Source organism: Euprymna scolopes, chromosome 17, assembly GCF_053919585.1.
Source record: "Euprymna scolopes isolate OS-2025 chromosome 17, ASM5391958v1, whole genome shotgun sequence".
Classification (NCBI taxonomy): domain Eukaryota; kingdom Metazoa; phylum Mollusca; class Cephalopoda; order Sepiida; family Sepiolidae; genus Euprymna; species Euprymna scolopes.
Window position 1 is genome coordinate 63,503,715 of NC_136498.1, and position 12,707 is coordinate 63,516,421.

Sequence of the window (12,707 nt, forward strand, 5' to 3'; positions counted from 1 at the left end):
TTAACTTTTTTTCATTGCATTTAGTTTTCAGCACTGATAGAGAGTAGGGGGGGTTGTTATAAGTAGTTAATGAAATATGCTCTGACGAACTCGCTCGTAACAGTAGTGCTCCATAGATGCATATCCAAGCAAGCAGCAAAGTCTCACTCCTTCACTGTACAGGTCACTAGATGCCGGATAATCCTCTATTCTAATAGCTTCTTCTCTGTAACTGCTAGACTTAGGAATTCTCTTCCGATGTTCTGCTTCCCTAACTGTACTAATACGCAGAAATTTAAATATAACGTGAACAAACATCTCGTTGCTCAACTCCCTACATAATGTCCCTGTAGATATAGTCCCAAATAGCAGTCTCTTACGTCTAAATGGTAGTGTGCCTCGTTTAGGATAAATAAGAGTGAAAAAAAATAAAGAAAATGTCTTTCTGTCTTTAAAACGACTTTACTTTATTATAAAGATGTTTAGCTACACCCTCCCTCCTATATTGCCTTTATTATTATTGAAATTTCTTAATGCAGAGCACTCTCGGTCTCTGACGTAATTCGTCCTGAAAGATTTCGAAACCAAAACTTTTTCCCATAAAAATTTATCTTAAAGAGATTATTTCGTTAATCTAATATGTAAAAGGCTATCTGTCTGTTTGTCTCCATATTTTCAAATTCTATCTCTCCCGAAACTTAATTTCGCAGAGCAGCGCTAGGAGCCTCAAATGATTGGATTTTTATGGGCCGTTCTGTTATGGATTTTTAGTCGGTTAAAATAATTTTAAGCGGTCAAAATTGAAAAAAATCGTGTACACATTTTGTACGTTCATCTTAGGGTTTTTTTTAAATTAGTCCATATGCGTGTCATGTTGGGACGGTAGTAACAACATCAGCTTTGAATGATACAGTTTTGTTTTCAGTTTCGATTCTAGCTGATGGCACCCAAGTACTTTTATATACTTTTGAAATCGCAACTCTATAATACGAAATCTGAACAAATTAAAACATCATACTTAAGCGTATTTTACGACCGGGAAAAAGCCGGGCGCTCTCTCCCGTTTAATTCTTATATATTACTCATAAAACAGTAATTTTATGCTGTTTTATAAGTAAAATACCAAATAAATAATATTTGTTTGCGCCACAAAAAAAAAAAAAAAAACGAAAAAATATCTTCACTGTTAAAGACGCTATTAACTGTGTTATCGTTTAAAAATCAGCAACAACAACAAAAAATACATGCATACTATTTTTAGGTATTTAATGCGTGTATTTAAAAATTTAATTTTAAAATCAGATTTCTAAAATAAAAATAAAAATCCAGATTGATCAAAAAAAAAAAAAAAAATGTAAAAGCCAATAATGACAACCATGCACCACAAATCTGTTAACGTTTCATGAAACGGTATATTGTTTCGCTTGACGTTTGCATGGTTTAGGAATAGAAATTTTGTTAGAAAAACGAGGCATTTTCGGTTTGACTTTATTTCTTTGAAATCCGAATTGTTTCTAGTTCCGAGACGTTCATGTGACGAGGTTTGATTGTATCGCAATTGTTTCACGTATATTTGCTGACTGTTTCAAGATATGAATGCTTGTTTTAAGACTAAGAAATCGAATACTTACTGCTTCTCAAAATTGGCAAATTCATCAAACGTCAAAATTCTTTTGTATTTAAATATACGAGTAAACATACCTGTGATCCGTTGGGTCACAAATATTATTACTATCCATTTTGTTCAGGAACCGAACTTTGACTGAGCCTGTCTCTGCTTTATCGTTATTTTCATGGCAGGTGCTCGGCTGAGCTTCAATATATGCCCCCCTCTTGCCAAACTTTCACGAAAAACACTCGTCTAGCCAAAACCACTATCAATTTCCCACACTCTTTATCTATGCCTAAACCTAAACGTAGATTCCATGAGTAAAGCTTCTTTCTTAGAACTGCACGCCTGTGAAACTCTCTTCCGATTGCCTGCTTTCCAGCTGACTACAATCTGATTGTCTTCAAGTCCAATGTAAACAAGTTCTTGATGAACCGTCCCCCTAAGTAATCCAATTTACAAAATTCCCTCTACTTATGTTTACTACGCTATAATCACCGTGACTAATGTATACCCATGAAACCTTATCCTCGAGTGGTCCCCGGGCCTTTATAAGAGATGATTCCTGTGTAAAAAAAATAATAGTCTCCCTCCTTTTATTATATTTAATTTCAGAGCTAATCTATGAAACCTTAGCACATTTTATTAATTTATTACATATTATAAATACATTTATCATAATTATATTTTATCATATTCTTTTCATTATTATTTTTTAGGTTCCCGGAGGATGTATTCATCATTGATTGGATGATAAGGAATGTAAGTAATCTGGCTTCAATTAAAATATTTTCTTTTGTAAATTTATATTTAAAACTCTCGAAGAAAAGGCGTTTCTAAGAGAATCCACGCACTTCCTCCCATAACACAACTTTCTGTACACGTTACTTTATTTTTACCCTTTTATCTGTTAATGCAATTTTCCATTCTCTTAATTATAACCTTTTGTTTAAAAATTTCCGATTCTAATCTTATTTTTACACACCTCGCAGCTGATAAATATTGCCGCATAATAAGGTATCTGCTTCTTCTGACGGAACAGATACTGTACTTTTATCCTAGCTGAATTGAATGTCATGCTTTGTGTTTTATAGCTTTATAAATATTCATATCTCCCCATCCTGTGCAAGTCCTATCTCAATCCCATAGCCTTGGTTTCTACACAAATGGTAACCTTTGTGGCTTTCTTATTAGCCGCCCCCCTTTTATATCAATGTGTCAAATCAGACGTTTTATGTTGCTAGTTCTTTTGTGTCCGTAATGTTTATTTTTTTTTTTATGTAGTTTTTATCTTCACTTCGACTTATTGTGCCCCAACATTTGTTTTATATTCTCTTTTTCTCCCTCTTTTCTCATTTTTTTTTCTCTTTCGCTATCTTCTTCTCTTTCTCTCCCTCTCCTTCTTCCTCTCTCTCTCCCTCTTCTTCTTTCTCCTTCCGCTCCACTCTCTTTCTATCTTTCTCCTTCTTCCTTTCTCCCTCTTCCTTTCGTCCTCTTCCTTTCTCTCTCTTCCTCTTCCTTTCTCTCTCTTCCTCTTTCTGTCTCTTCCTCTTTCTCTCTCTTCCTCTCTCTTCCTCTTCCTCTTTCTTTCTCCCTCTTCTTCTCTCTCATTCCCCTTCACTCTCTCTCCCTCCCTCTTCATCTCTCTCCCTCTTCTTTCTCCTTCCCCTTCACTCTCTTTCTCTCTTTCTGTCTCTTCCTTTCTCCCTCTTCCTTTCTATCTCTCTCTTTCTCTTCCTCTTTCTCTCTCCCTCTTTCTCTCTCCCTCTTCTTCTCTCTCATTACCCTTTACTCTCTCTCTCTCTCTCTTTCTCTCTCTCCCTCTTCCTCTCTCTCCTCCCTCTCTCTCTCACTTCCTCACTTTCTCCCTACTCTTCTCTTTCTCTCTCTCTCTCTGTCCTTTCACACATAAATCTTTATTCATTTATTCTCATGTACACTTCCAGATGGTACCACCACCCCAGCACACTTCCATCCGTATATTTAGTTTCCCTCCCAGGTTATAATCAGTTTTAAAGTTCAAACAAGGATAAAGATACACGCATAAGTAACCCGTGTGTCCCCTCGCACAACATTTCATCTGTATAAAAATGTTTACACAACCCTAACCCTAACCCTAACCCTACTCTCCCGTTAAATATGGCACGTTTTGATTTACCAACACCACTAACCATTTCCACGTTTCGTAAAGCCACAATTTTCAGCCTTAGCTTGGCATAGTAACCTTTGTTCACCTATGAGCCAGACTGTTTTTACAACATGGCCCTAATTATAGACTTACAAAATATGTATTTATACATACAATGGCTGACGAAAGTTTTTTTTTCTAAAACCCCCATAAAGAATATTTTTTTAAAAAACCATACATAATTAAATAAACTTTTAAAAACAAAACAAAAAAACACGTAACATAATAACATTAAAAATACGTGTATAACTCTTTAAAGGACTAGCTGTAAATACTGGCGTTGCCCGGAATGCAATTTAATTATTTTAGTTTTTAATTCTCATTTGTTCGTTTTAAACTTTTCGATGGAAATCGCTTCAGACAAGGCGTGAAACCACTTGATGTAAAGAGCTGAAAAAATACCTCTTCAAGTAAAAACAAGTCAATGATAAATAGGGCTATGACAACAGCATATTATTTTCCTTGTTTTGATTCTCAGGTATATTTTATTTATAGGAATATATATATATATATATATATATATATATATATATATATATATATATATATATATATAAATACACACACACACACCATGTTATAGGTATTCAAAGGTGATAACTAGGGCTATGACAACAGCATATTCTTTTCTTTGTTTTAATTCTCAGGTATATATCCATTGATATCTTATATGTTTTTTATGTAGAGTGATGTGGTTCTTGGTTGATTGTGTCTAACTGTGTCGGATATATACTCGAGAGTCAAAACAATAAAAAGAATATGCTGTTGTCATAACCCTAGTAAAAACTAATGAATTCAACGAGGATATTAAGAGTGCTCAATAAAAGAACAAGATATACTTTTATTGATATAAACAAATTTACATGGTCGCAACAACACTGGATATGCTAATGTGCTAATGTTTCGAACAAATGGCCGGTTAAGACCAGAGATCTTCGTCAGGCGACTTAAATGATTACTTTCCAAAGAGGAAATCAGTTCTCACCCCTAGATTGTCGAAAGCAATCGTTTATTAAATCGCCTGACGAGGACTTCTGGTCTTAACTGACTATTTGTCTGAAACATTAGCATGTCAAGCGTTTTTTTAACATGTTTTATTAACTACTTGTTCTTATTATAAGCTCTATCTCCTATTTAGTTTTATCGAGCTTTTACATCTGGTTGAGATTACTTTATAAATATTTTCTTTAAGATTTATAATTTACTTTAGCTTTGCCATCTTGGGTCATTTTGGTAAACTTAACTGTAATTCTTATTTCATTATATATATATATATATATATATATATATATATATATATATATATATATATATATATATATATACTAGCATTTCAGCCCGGCGTTGCCCGGGTGTTGGGATGTGTATGTTGAGCAAAGAAAAAAAAAGTGGTTGTAGGAGGAAAAGAACGGGGAAAAAAACTGACGTCTTTGCGGTTACGACCACCGCCAAACCTGAAGTGACTTATGTTTAAATTAAAGCTAGACAATCGAATGGAGAGGATAACTTTAAAAAATATCGGCGAAAAAAGCGACCCCCTGTAGAAAAGTGCCTAGTAAAAGGTGAAGATATTAATGTTTTTAGCCAATTTTTCGATATTTGTCGTCTGAAAGTTCGAACTTCAAAATGATACTGATTTTGAGAAAATCCGTCGCCTCTGTCGAAAATTTTGGCCAGACATGCAAACATACATATATACATACATACATTTATATATTGGTAACTAAAAGTTTTCGACCCAAACCGATGAAAAAGCTTGCTCTATCACTAAATGCCCTTTATGTCAAATTTCAAATGTTTAAACCAGAAATTGTCTGAGTAATTTGGTAGAGACAGCAAATGTCAATTTTTGTTTTAACTTTGAACCCTATTATGATCCCTTAACATTTATTGTTTTGGGTTCAAATCAAGTTATTAAGTTAGATCCATGTCCAAGTAACCTATATCTAAAATTTCAAGTGTTTAAACCCAAAATTGTTGGAGGAGTTTGGTAGAGTTCTCAAAAGTCAAATCGTTGAACTTTGACCCCCTTAACAGCCAAATTTCTGGCCGACAATGAATCACAAAGATTATTCCGAATCTCAGTATCATGTATATTAAATTTCGAGTCTGTAAACTTAAAATTGACAGAGTTATTGCGTAGGAAAATGTATACACATAGACATGTTCACTTTTATAGATTAAACAAAAATATATACGTATACATAAATATATATGGAAACAATTTTGTGTTTACTGTAAACTTTTCTACGCAAATATTACGCAAGTATAAATCATGTAGAATATCTGCATGAATATAATTACACATAATAGTTAACTAAAGATGATAATCCCATAAGAAAACCGAAAAAACTAATAGGGAATTAATTAAATTGAATGTATAAAAGAATATGCAAATTAGCTAGATCTTTCGCAAGCGAATTTATAAGAAAATCCATATATAACAAAATTGTATTTTCTTTTTAAATGAATAGAAAAGAGGGGTTTTAATATGAATATCAATACACACAGAAGAGAAACGAATTTATAGGACTATATATATATATATATATATATATATATATATATATACATACACACACCATGTTCTAGGTATTCAAAGGTGATAACTAGGGCTATGACAACAGCATATTATTTTCGTTGTTTTGATTCTCAAGTATATTTTATTTATAGGAAAATATATATATATATATATATTATTTTCTTTGTTTTAATTCTCAGGTATATATCCATTGATATCTTATATGTTTTTATGTAGAGTGATGTGGTTCTTAATTGATTGTGTCTAACTTGAGTCGGATATATACTCGAGAGTAAAAACAATGAGAAGAATATACTGTTGTCATAGCCTTAATGATAAATATCATAAAGATAGATTCCAACCCAGAAAATAACAATTCTTCCACTCTTTGTCAGAAACATCACTCATGGAATGTGGGAACTAAAGGACAAAAATAAGGAAAGCGAGTTATGAGGCTGCCGAAAGTGAATTGAGTTTATTCTTCTGTCTTCTATACTTCTAAAATAAAAGAAATAACAATTTAACTATAATGTAGACAACTCTTATTGTAAAATTTAATTTAAAATGAGTTATCTCCCTTGCCAACCGAAAGAAAAGTTTGGCTCGTCTGTTCGAACGATATTTGTTCTTTTTCGTTATTGTAGCGAAATTCGAAAACTGAAATATTGGATTTCAAGTGAAACCACTGGTATATACTGAATTGCTATGTAGCAGTGATGAAAATATCAACAAAAAAAAATTACGAAAAACGATAAGGTAGAAAATTAATTATTAATGAAAACAGTTTTCGAAGACAGCGAAAATTAAACTTTGCTAAATTTTCAAGATGTTATACGGATTCTTTATGAAGGCAAATATGCAAATGAAAATAGTTCTCATCTGTGTGACCCCAAGTTGAATGAAAAAGCACTGGCCACAATGCGAACGGGATTTGCAAAATTATCTTCCTCTTTTGCGGTGAATTCCCGATACGTGAACTTCAGCTTATATGTCCGCTGACAACACAGGACACGTGAGGTGGTACCACACAGCGAAACGAACACATAAGCAAGATAACTAAAGGCTGATTTAAGTAAGAATCTCTTAAGATTATTACCTGCAAATACGAGTTATTTGCAAGTTATCTTCTTTCCTAGTTTTCAGTGGCGGTTTTTTTGTTTTTTGTTTTTTGTTTTTTACACAGTGATCACCACTTATCAAGACCCGGAAGCCACTCAGGGATAAGGGTTATTGCAAGTACATTACGTTAGTGTAGAGATTTGATGAAGTGTTTACTTAAGGGGGCGGTTCATTAGGAATTTGTTTACATTGGACTTGAAGACATCCAAGTTGTAGTCCAGTGGGAAGCAGGCAGACGGAACAGAGTTCCACAGGTATGCAGTTCTAAGAAAGAAGCTTTGTTCATGGAATCCGCGTTTTGATTTAGACGCAGATATAAAGTGGGGGAAATTTTTCACAGTGGATTCAGCTAGACGGGTGTTTTTCGTGAAAGATTGGCGAGGGGGGACCAGAGATTGGAGTTCAGATGAGCACCAACCATGGAAATAACGATAAAACAAGAATAGGCTCGCAACGTCTCTTCTGTGGGAGAGAGGTTGCAGGGTAGAGAAAAGGGCATCCCCCACTAAGCCACGAAGTCTATTTTGTACTCTGTCAAGGCAGGATAGGCTGTTTTTAGCAACTCCTGCCCAGATACGTTGGTAGCTAAAGTGACTGATACATAAAACTAAGTTTTTTTTTTTTTAATTCGGCGAAAAGATTTTCATTTTTCAGAAAAGGTGTACTTCCCTTTTTATTACAATTATAACTCTTCGATTTTATTTTTATTTATTTATTTATTTTATTTTATTTATTTTTATTTATTTATTATTTTTACAAAACTCCGTTTTCACTAATTGTCTTCGAAAACCTTTTTTCATTAATAAAAAATTTCTACCTTATTTCTGCCTTGTTAGTGTTGAAGAAGAGAGAAAACAAAATGTTGCATTCTGTAAATGTACCTATTTACAATGCCTCCCCACGGGATACAGTTAGACACCGGGGTCGTTTTTTTAACGTGGAGAAAAGGAACAAAAATAAAAATTATCTAAGTCGGGAAGGATTTCTCCTTCGCTGAGAGAAAACAAGAAATGGAAGTGCAGAAGTGTATTCTAACAGAAAATAAACCACTTGAAGCAGATTAATGAATGGCGGTGTATAGCTATTGGGCCGGTGAAACATTCGAGACGATAAAGTCACGCTAATATGCACGTTTCGAAGTAGAAAATGTTCCGCGTTATTAATAACAGTGTAACGTGTCTTGGCAAGTCATTATAGATGAACGTTAATTTGCTTTATGCTAAGATCACTGTTACAATTTCTGCTACAACAAAGATGAAGATTTGTAGTTTAAGCAAAAAAAAAAAAGGCAGCACAAATTGCTGAGTGCATTCGATGAGGCCGCCCATTTCCATCATTTAAAAAGACCACATCTGATGTGCTGCATATGTGGAAAAGGTATACTGCCACAAACATAAGAATGCTTGGTAACAAAAAAAAAAAAGAAATGGTAAACTATACAGTTCCTATTTATTTGCTTCCCCATGAGGGTAAACTTTCTATTTTATCAAAAAGATTACCAATCTAATTTGCATCCATTCAGAAAATCCCTGTACGGCCTAATCACGTTAACACACCGGTTCTCACTGGATCACCGAAGTTAAGCAACATTAAACCTGGTCAATACTAAATGGGTGACTATTTGGGGACTTCCAGGTGCTGTATGTACTCTCTGCATATCTCTGCACTGCTTCCAGTCGTCCTAGACTTATCCTTGCCATTGGATTCAAACAGTGCTGATTCAGGAAAGGTGGGGTTAGAGATTGCGCAACCCTTGCCGCACAATTACACGCGCAGCTGCCCCTACAGGGGTTTCCTTTGGCTTTCGAAACTGAACGGAAGCATCGAAGCATCAAGAAAATCTATATATATATATATATATATATATATATATATATATATATATATATATATATATATATAAAACGTACTTTGTGTGTCTGTCTATGCGTGTTCGTTCTTTGTGGATTCCAAAACGGCTGAGCCGAATTTAAAAAAAAAATTCACCCGCATGTACTTTGTGTCTGGCAGGGTTCTTAGATAGGATCTGTATTGGCATGCCTCCAATAAAGTATGAAGAATCGATAATCAAAAAGATCTAATGAAAAAGGAACAGTCCGATGTTGACCAACGGCAACACCCTTATACAGCTTAACATTGCAAGTGCGTTTGAGAAGTTTTATTACCGCACATGCAGAAAGGCCTGAGGTCGGTTTTTAAAGTGGGGAAATATCCAGTTTCTCCTTTAAAAAACAAAAGAGCATTTTGGATTTGGACTCAAAGGATTTCGAAAGATTCTAATTCTGACTCTTGGGATTTCGAAAGATCCCTACCCCCTCACTCGTAGGATTTCGAAAGATTCCGACCTCCTGACTCATAGGATTTCAAAAGACTTTTACCTTCTCGCCCACTTGAGAAGGAGTTGGTTTATTACTGATCGCCTGAGGCGGCTCTACTGGGAAATGCAAAGGGGTATGCACAGGCAATTTTTTCTTCCCCGAGAGCATTGGCTTCAACCCCTTCTTTCCAACCTTTTTATATCTTTTTGCCGTGTGAGAGAGATGAATACGTTTGCTACAATCTAATCTTCTGTCAGACATTCGTATTAGTATTATTTATTTATTTATTTGTTTTTTTTTTGTTTTTTTTTATTTCTTTGTACCACCCCCATCCCTCATACACACCCGTTGGTTAGAGAAAGATGTTAAGGTCCAGATTCAGATATGGATAAAACTACACAAATCTGACCCTTGTCTGCTTAAACTCTTAATCTCTGAAAACTGTTTATACAACAGAAAGTCCCTAATCTGGGTTTTCCAAATACAGCAATCCCTTTCTGTCAGTCTCCACCTCCTCCTGGCAATTCCAGAATTGGACTCCGAACTGATTTGTATTCTCTTAGCAAGAATTGCTGAGGGTCCATTTTTTATGTTTTTTTTTTTTTTTTTTTTTTGATTATTTGTACTACTGTTCTAATCTTTAGCATTATTTTCACAACGTTTCGGACGATGTAACCTCCGACCTTCAAGTGTATCTTAATGAACTCGGGAATCTTCCTGTCAAACATGGGAATCTGTATGGCATTCTGGACGGAACGCTTTATTTAATCCATGGGGGATTAGCATACGCTCGTTCCATCAACCATGATGAGGTAGAAGTTTTAAGTTATTCACTATCGTATTCTCAGTATCGCTCACACTGAGGATTGAACCTTCAACTTCCAAAGGAGTGTCGCTTAGAACTGAATTTTTCTTATTGCTTCATCCATTATGCCACGAAGGGGGCTAGAGGTTACGTCGGCCAAAACGTTGTGAGAATAACACTCAATATGAGAACAATAATGCGAATAATAAAAATTATCAATCCTCATCTCAAAAATTTAGAACCATAACGTCCTTTTTTTTGGAATTTTACTAAAAAAACGCCGCCGCTCATTAAATGGAGATTACATCGACTGAAACGTCGTGAAAATAACGCTAGGAAAGAGAACAATATTTCGAAGAACCCATATAATATGAATAATCAATCTACATCTACAAAAATCCAGAAACCTGGATATTTCCTATTTTATCCAAAGAATTACCAATCTGATTTGCATCCATTCAGAAAATCTCTATTATCTCTACTTATATTTAAAAGGAACTTTGTACGTGCGTCTCTGTGCGAGTTCGTTCTCTATGGATTCCAAAACGGTTGGGCCGATTTTTATTTTTAAATTCACTCGAATATACTTTGTGTCTGGCAGTGTTCTTAGATAGGGTTTGTATTGGAATGTCTCCGATACATATGAAAAATTGATAATCGAAAAAATCTGATGAAAGAAGGAAAATCCCGATGTTGACCAAAGTTAACACCCTTATACAGCCTAACATCGAAAATGCGTTTGAGAAGTTTTATTGCAGCACATGCAAAAGGACCTGGCGTATAAAGGTCAACAGTATTTTCTTTGATAGGATAGGGGCGCATTCAAAATGAATGTTTCTGCTTAGAGCATAATTGAACCATGATACTTGATTATTGCATTTTAAACTATAATTCAATCCATTATATAAAAATGATTTTATAAAACAAACAGCAGGTTCTCTACAGTGCAATGTGGACTATAATATATTGTGGACTAAGTCACTGTGTGAAGTTTCCTCTCATTATACCGTGGTGGGTCCCCGACTAGAGCAGGCAATTAATTGATTCGATTGAAAAATGGAGGAATTCCACGATTTCAATAATAATAATAAAAGTATTGAAAGTGTGGAAGATATCGTTGGTCCCCATTCAATTCCAGGCAACGTCGAGCCTCCCTGCTAGTATAAAATATTTGCATCCAACGAATGTGTATTAGATAGTTTTAAAATATTTCTGTCTTGGTGGTTTTGAAAAATAAAATAAAAAAATAAATTGTTTTGAAATTAATCCGTTTTTATAGCTATAAAATATTTCTGATACTTACGCATTTTGTACCAGCAGCGATTCCAAGAAGCTTAATTTGTTTTGAAGTATATTTGTATATTTAATCTACTTTCCTCTCCTATGTTTCTAAGAAAAAGCCTCAAACGTTTCCATGAGAAACATTATAATAAAAATAAACACATATCATTTGCTTCATTTTAAACACGCTGTAGCTTTAAGTACCTTCTGTAAATATTAAGATGATTATACCAAAGAAAAAAAAAAAAAGACTAAGAACCTTGCAGACAAAAGAATAATTTCTATTATTGTTATTTTTAATCAGCCAAAGATTTCGCGTTCTTGGAGAGGTGCATTATCAGATTTCCATTGTTATTTTCAAGTCGCCATCTTTTTTTTTCCCCTCCCTCTCATTCTGCTTCTATTTTTTTCTTTCCCATTCTTCTTTTAGAAGTGTCATCTGCCTTTGTCGATCAATAGATTTTACTTCAGTTCTACAAAAGCCTGAAGAATAAAAACCGTTGAAACCAATCCTAATAGCGACGCTCTCCATGTTTTCATAAATTCGATAAATAAATATCTTCCTATACATGTGTACACACCTACACATAAGATTAGATTCATTTATTTTTTCAAATACCATGATATCAGGTTAATAAACTGCACAAAGATTTATTCGCTAGAAGACGTTTACTTAGATCTATCTAAAAGAATAATTGCAAAAGTTGAGCACATTCCTCGCAGCAACATTAAAATCCTACTTCAAGTTGATTCCATTTTACACAATAGACACGCCATCTTTTATAGCGTTGTGGCCTTGCATACCGTTAATAATAAAGACAGTGGTATAGTTTGCAAAAATAATGTATCAACAAAAGTAAGTTAGAAGTACACGTCATGGTTCTAGG

The 12,707-nt window shown here is 34.3% G+C and overlaps 2 protein-coding genes across 9 annotated transcripts in view; one reads left to right on the forward strand and one right to left on the reverse strand.

Moving 5' to 3' along the window:
• Nucleotides 1–12,707, reverse strand: part of LOC145296757 (uncharacterized) — a 485,527-nt gene that overhangs the window by 349,620 nt on the left and 123,200 nt on the right. The gene's annotated exons all lie outside the window — the stretch shown is intronic.
• The window catches only part of LOC145296756 (adhesion G protein-coupled receptor L4-like), a 700,831-nt gene that overhangs the window by 171,389 nt on the left and 516,735 nt on the right, over nucleotides 1–12,707 (forward strand). For all 7 annotated transcript variants that reach the window (XM_080142799.1, XM_080142801.1, XM_080142796.1 and 4 more), the window contains exon 2: nucleotides 2,308–2,350. The gene's annotated coding sequence lies outside the window, so the exon portion shown is untranslated. The remainder of the gene's footprint in view (nucleotides 1–2,307; nucleotides 2,351–12,707) is intronic.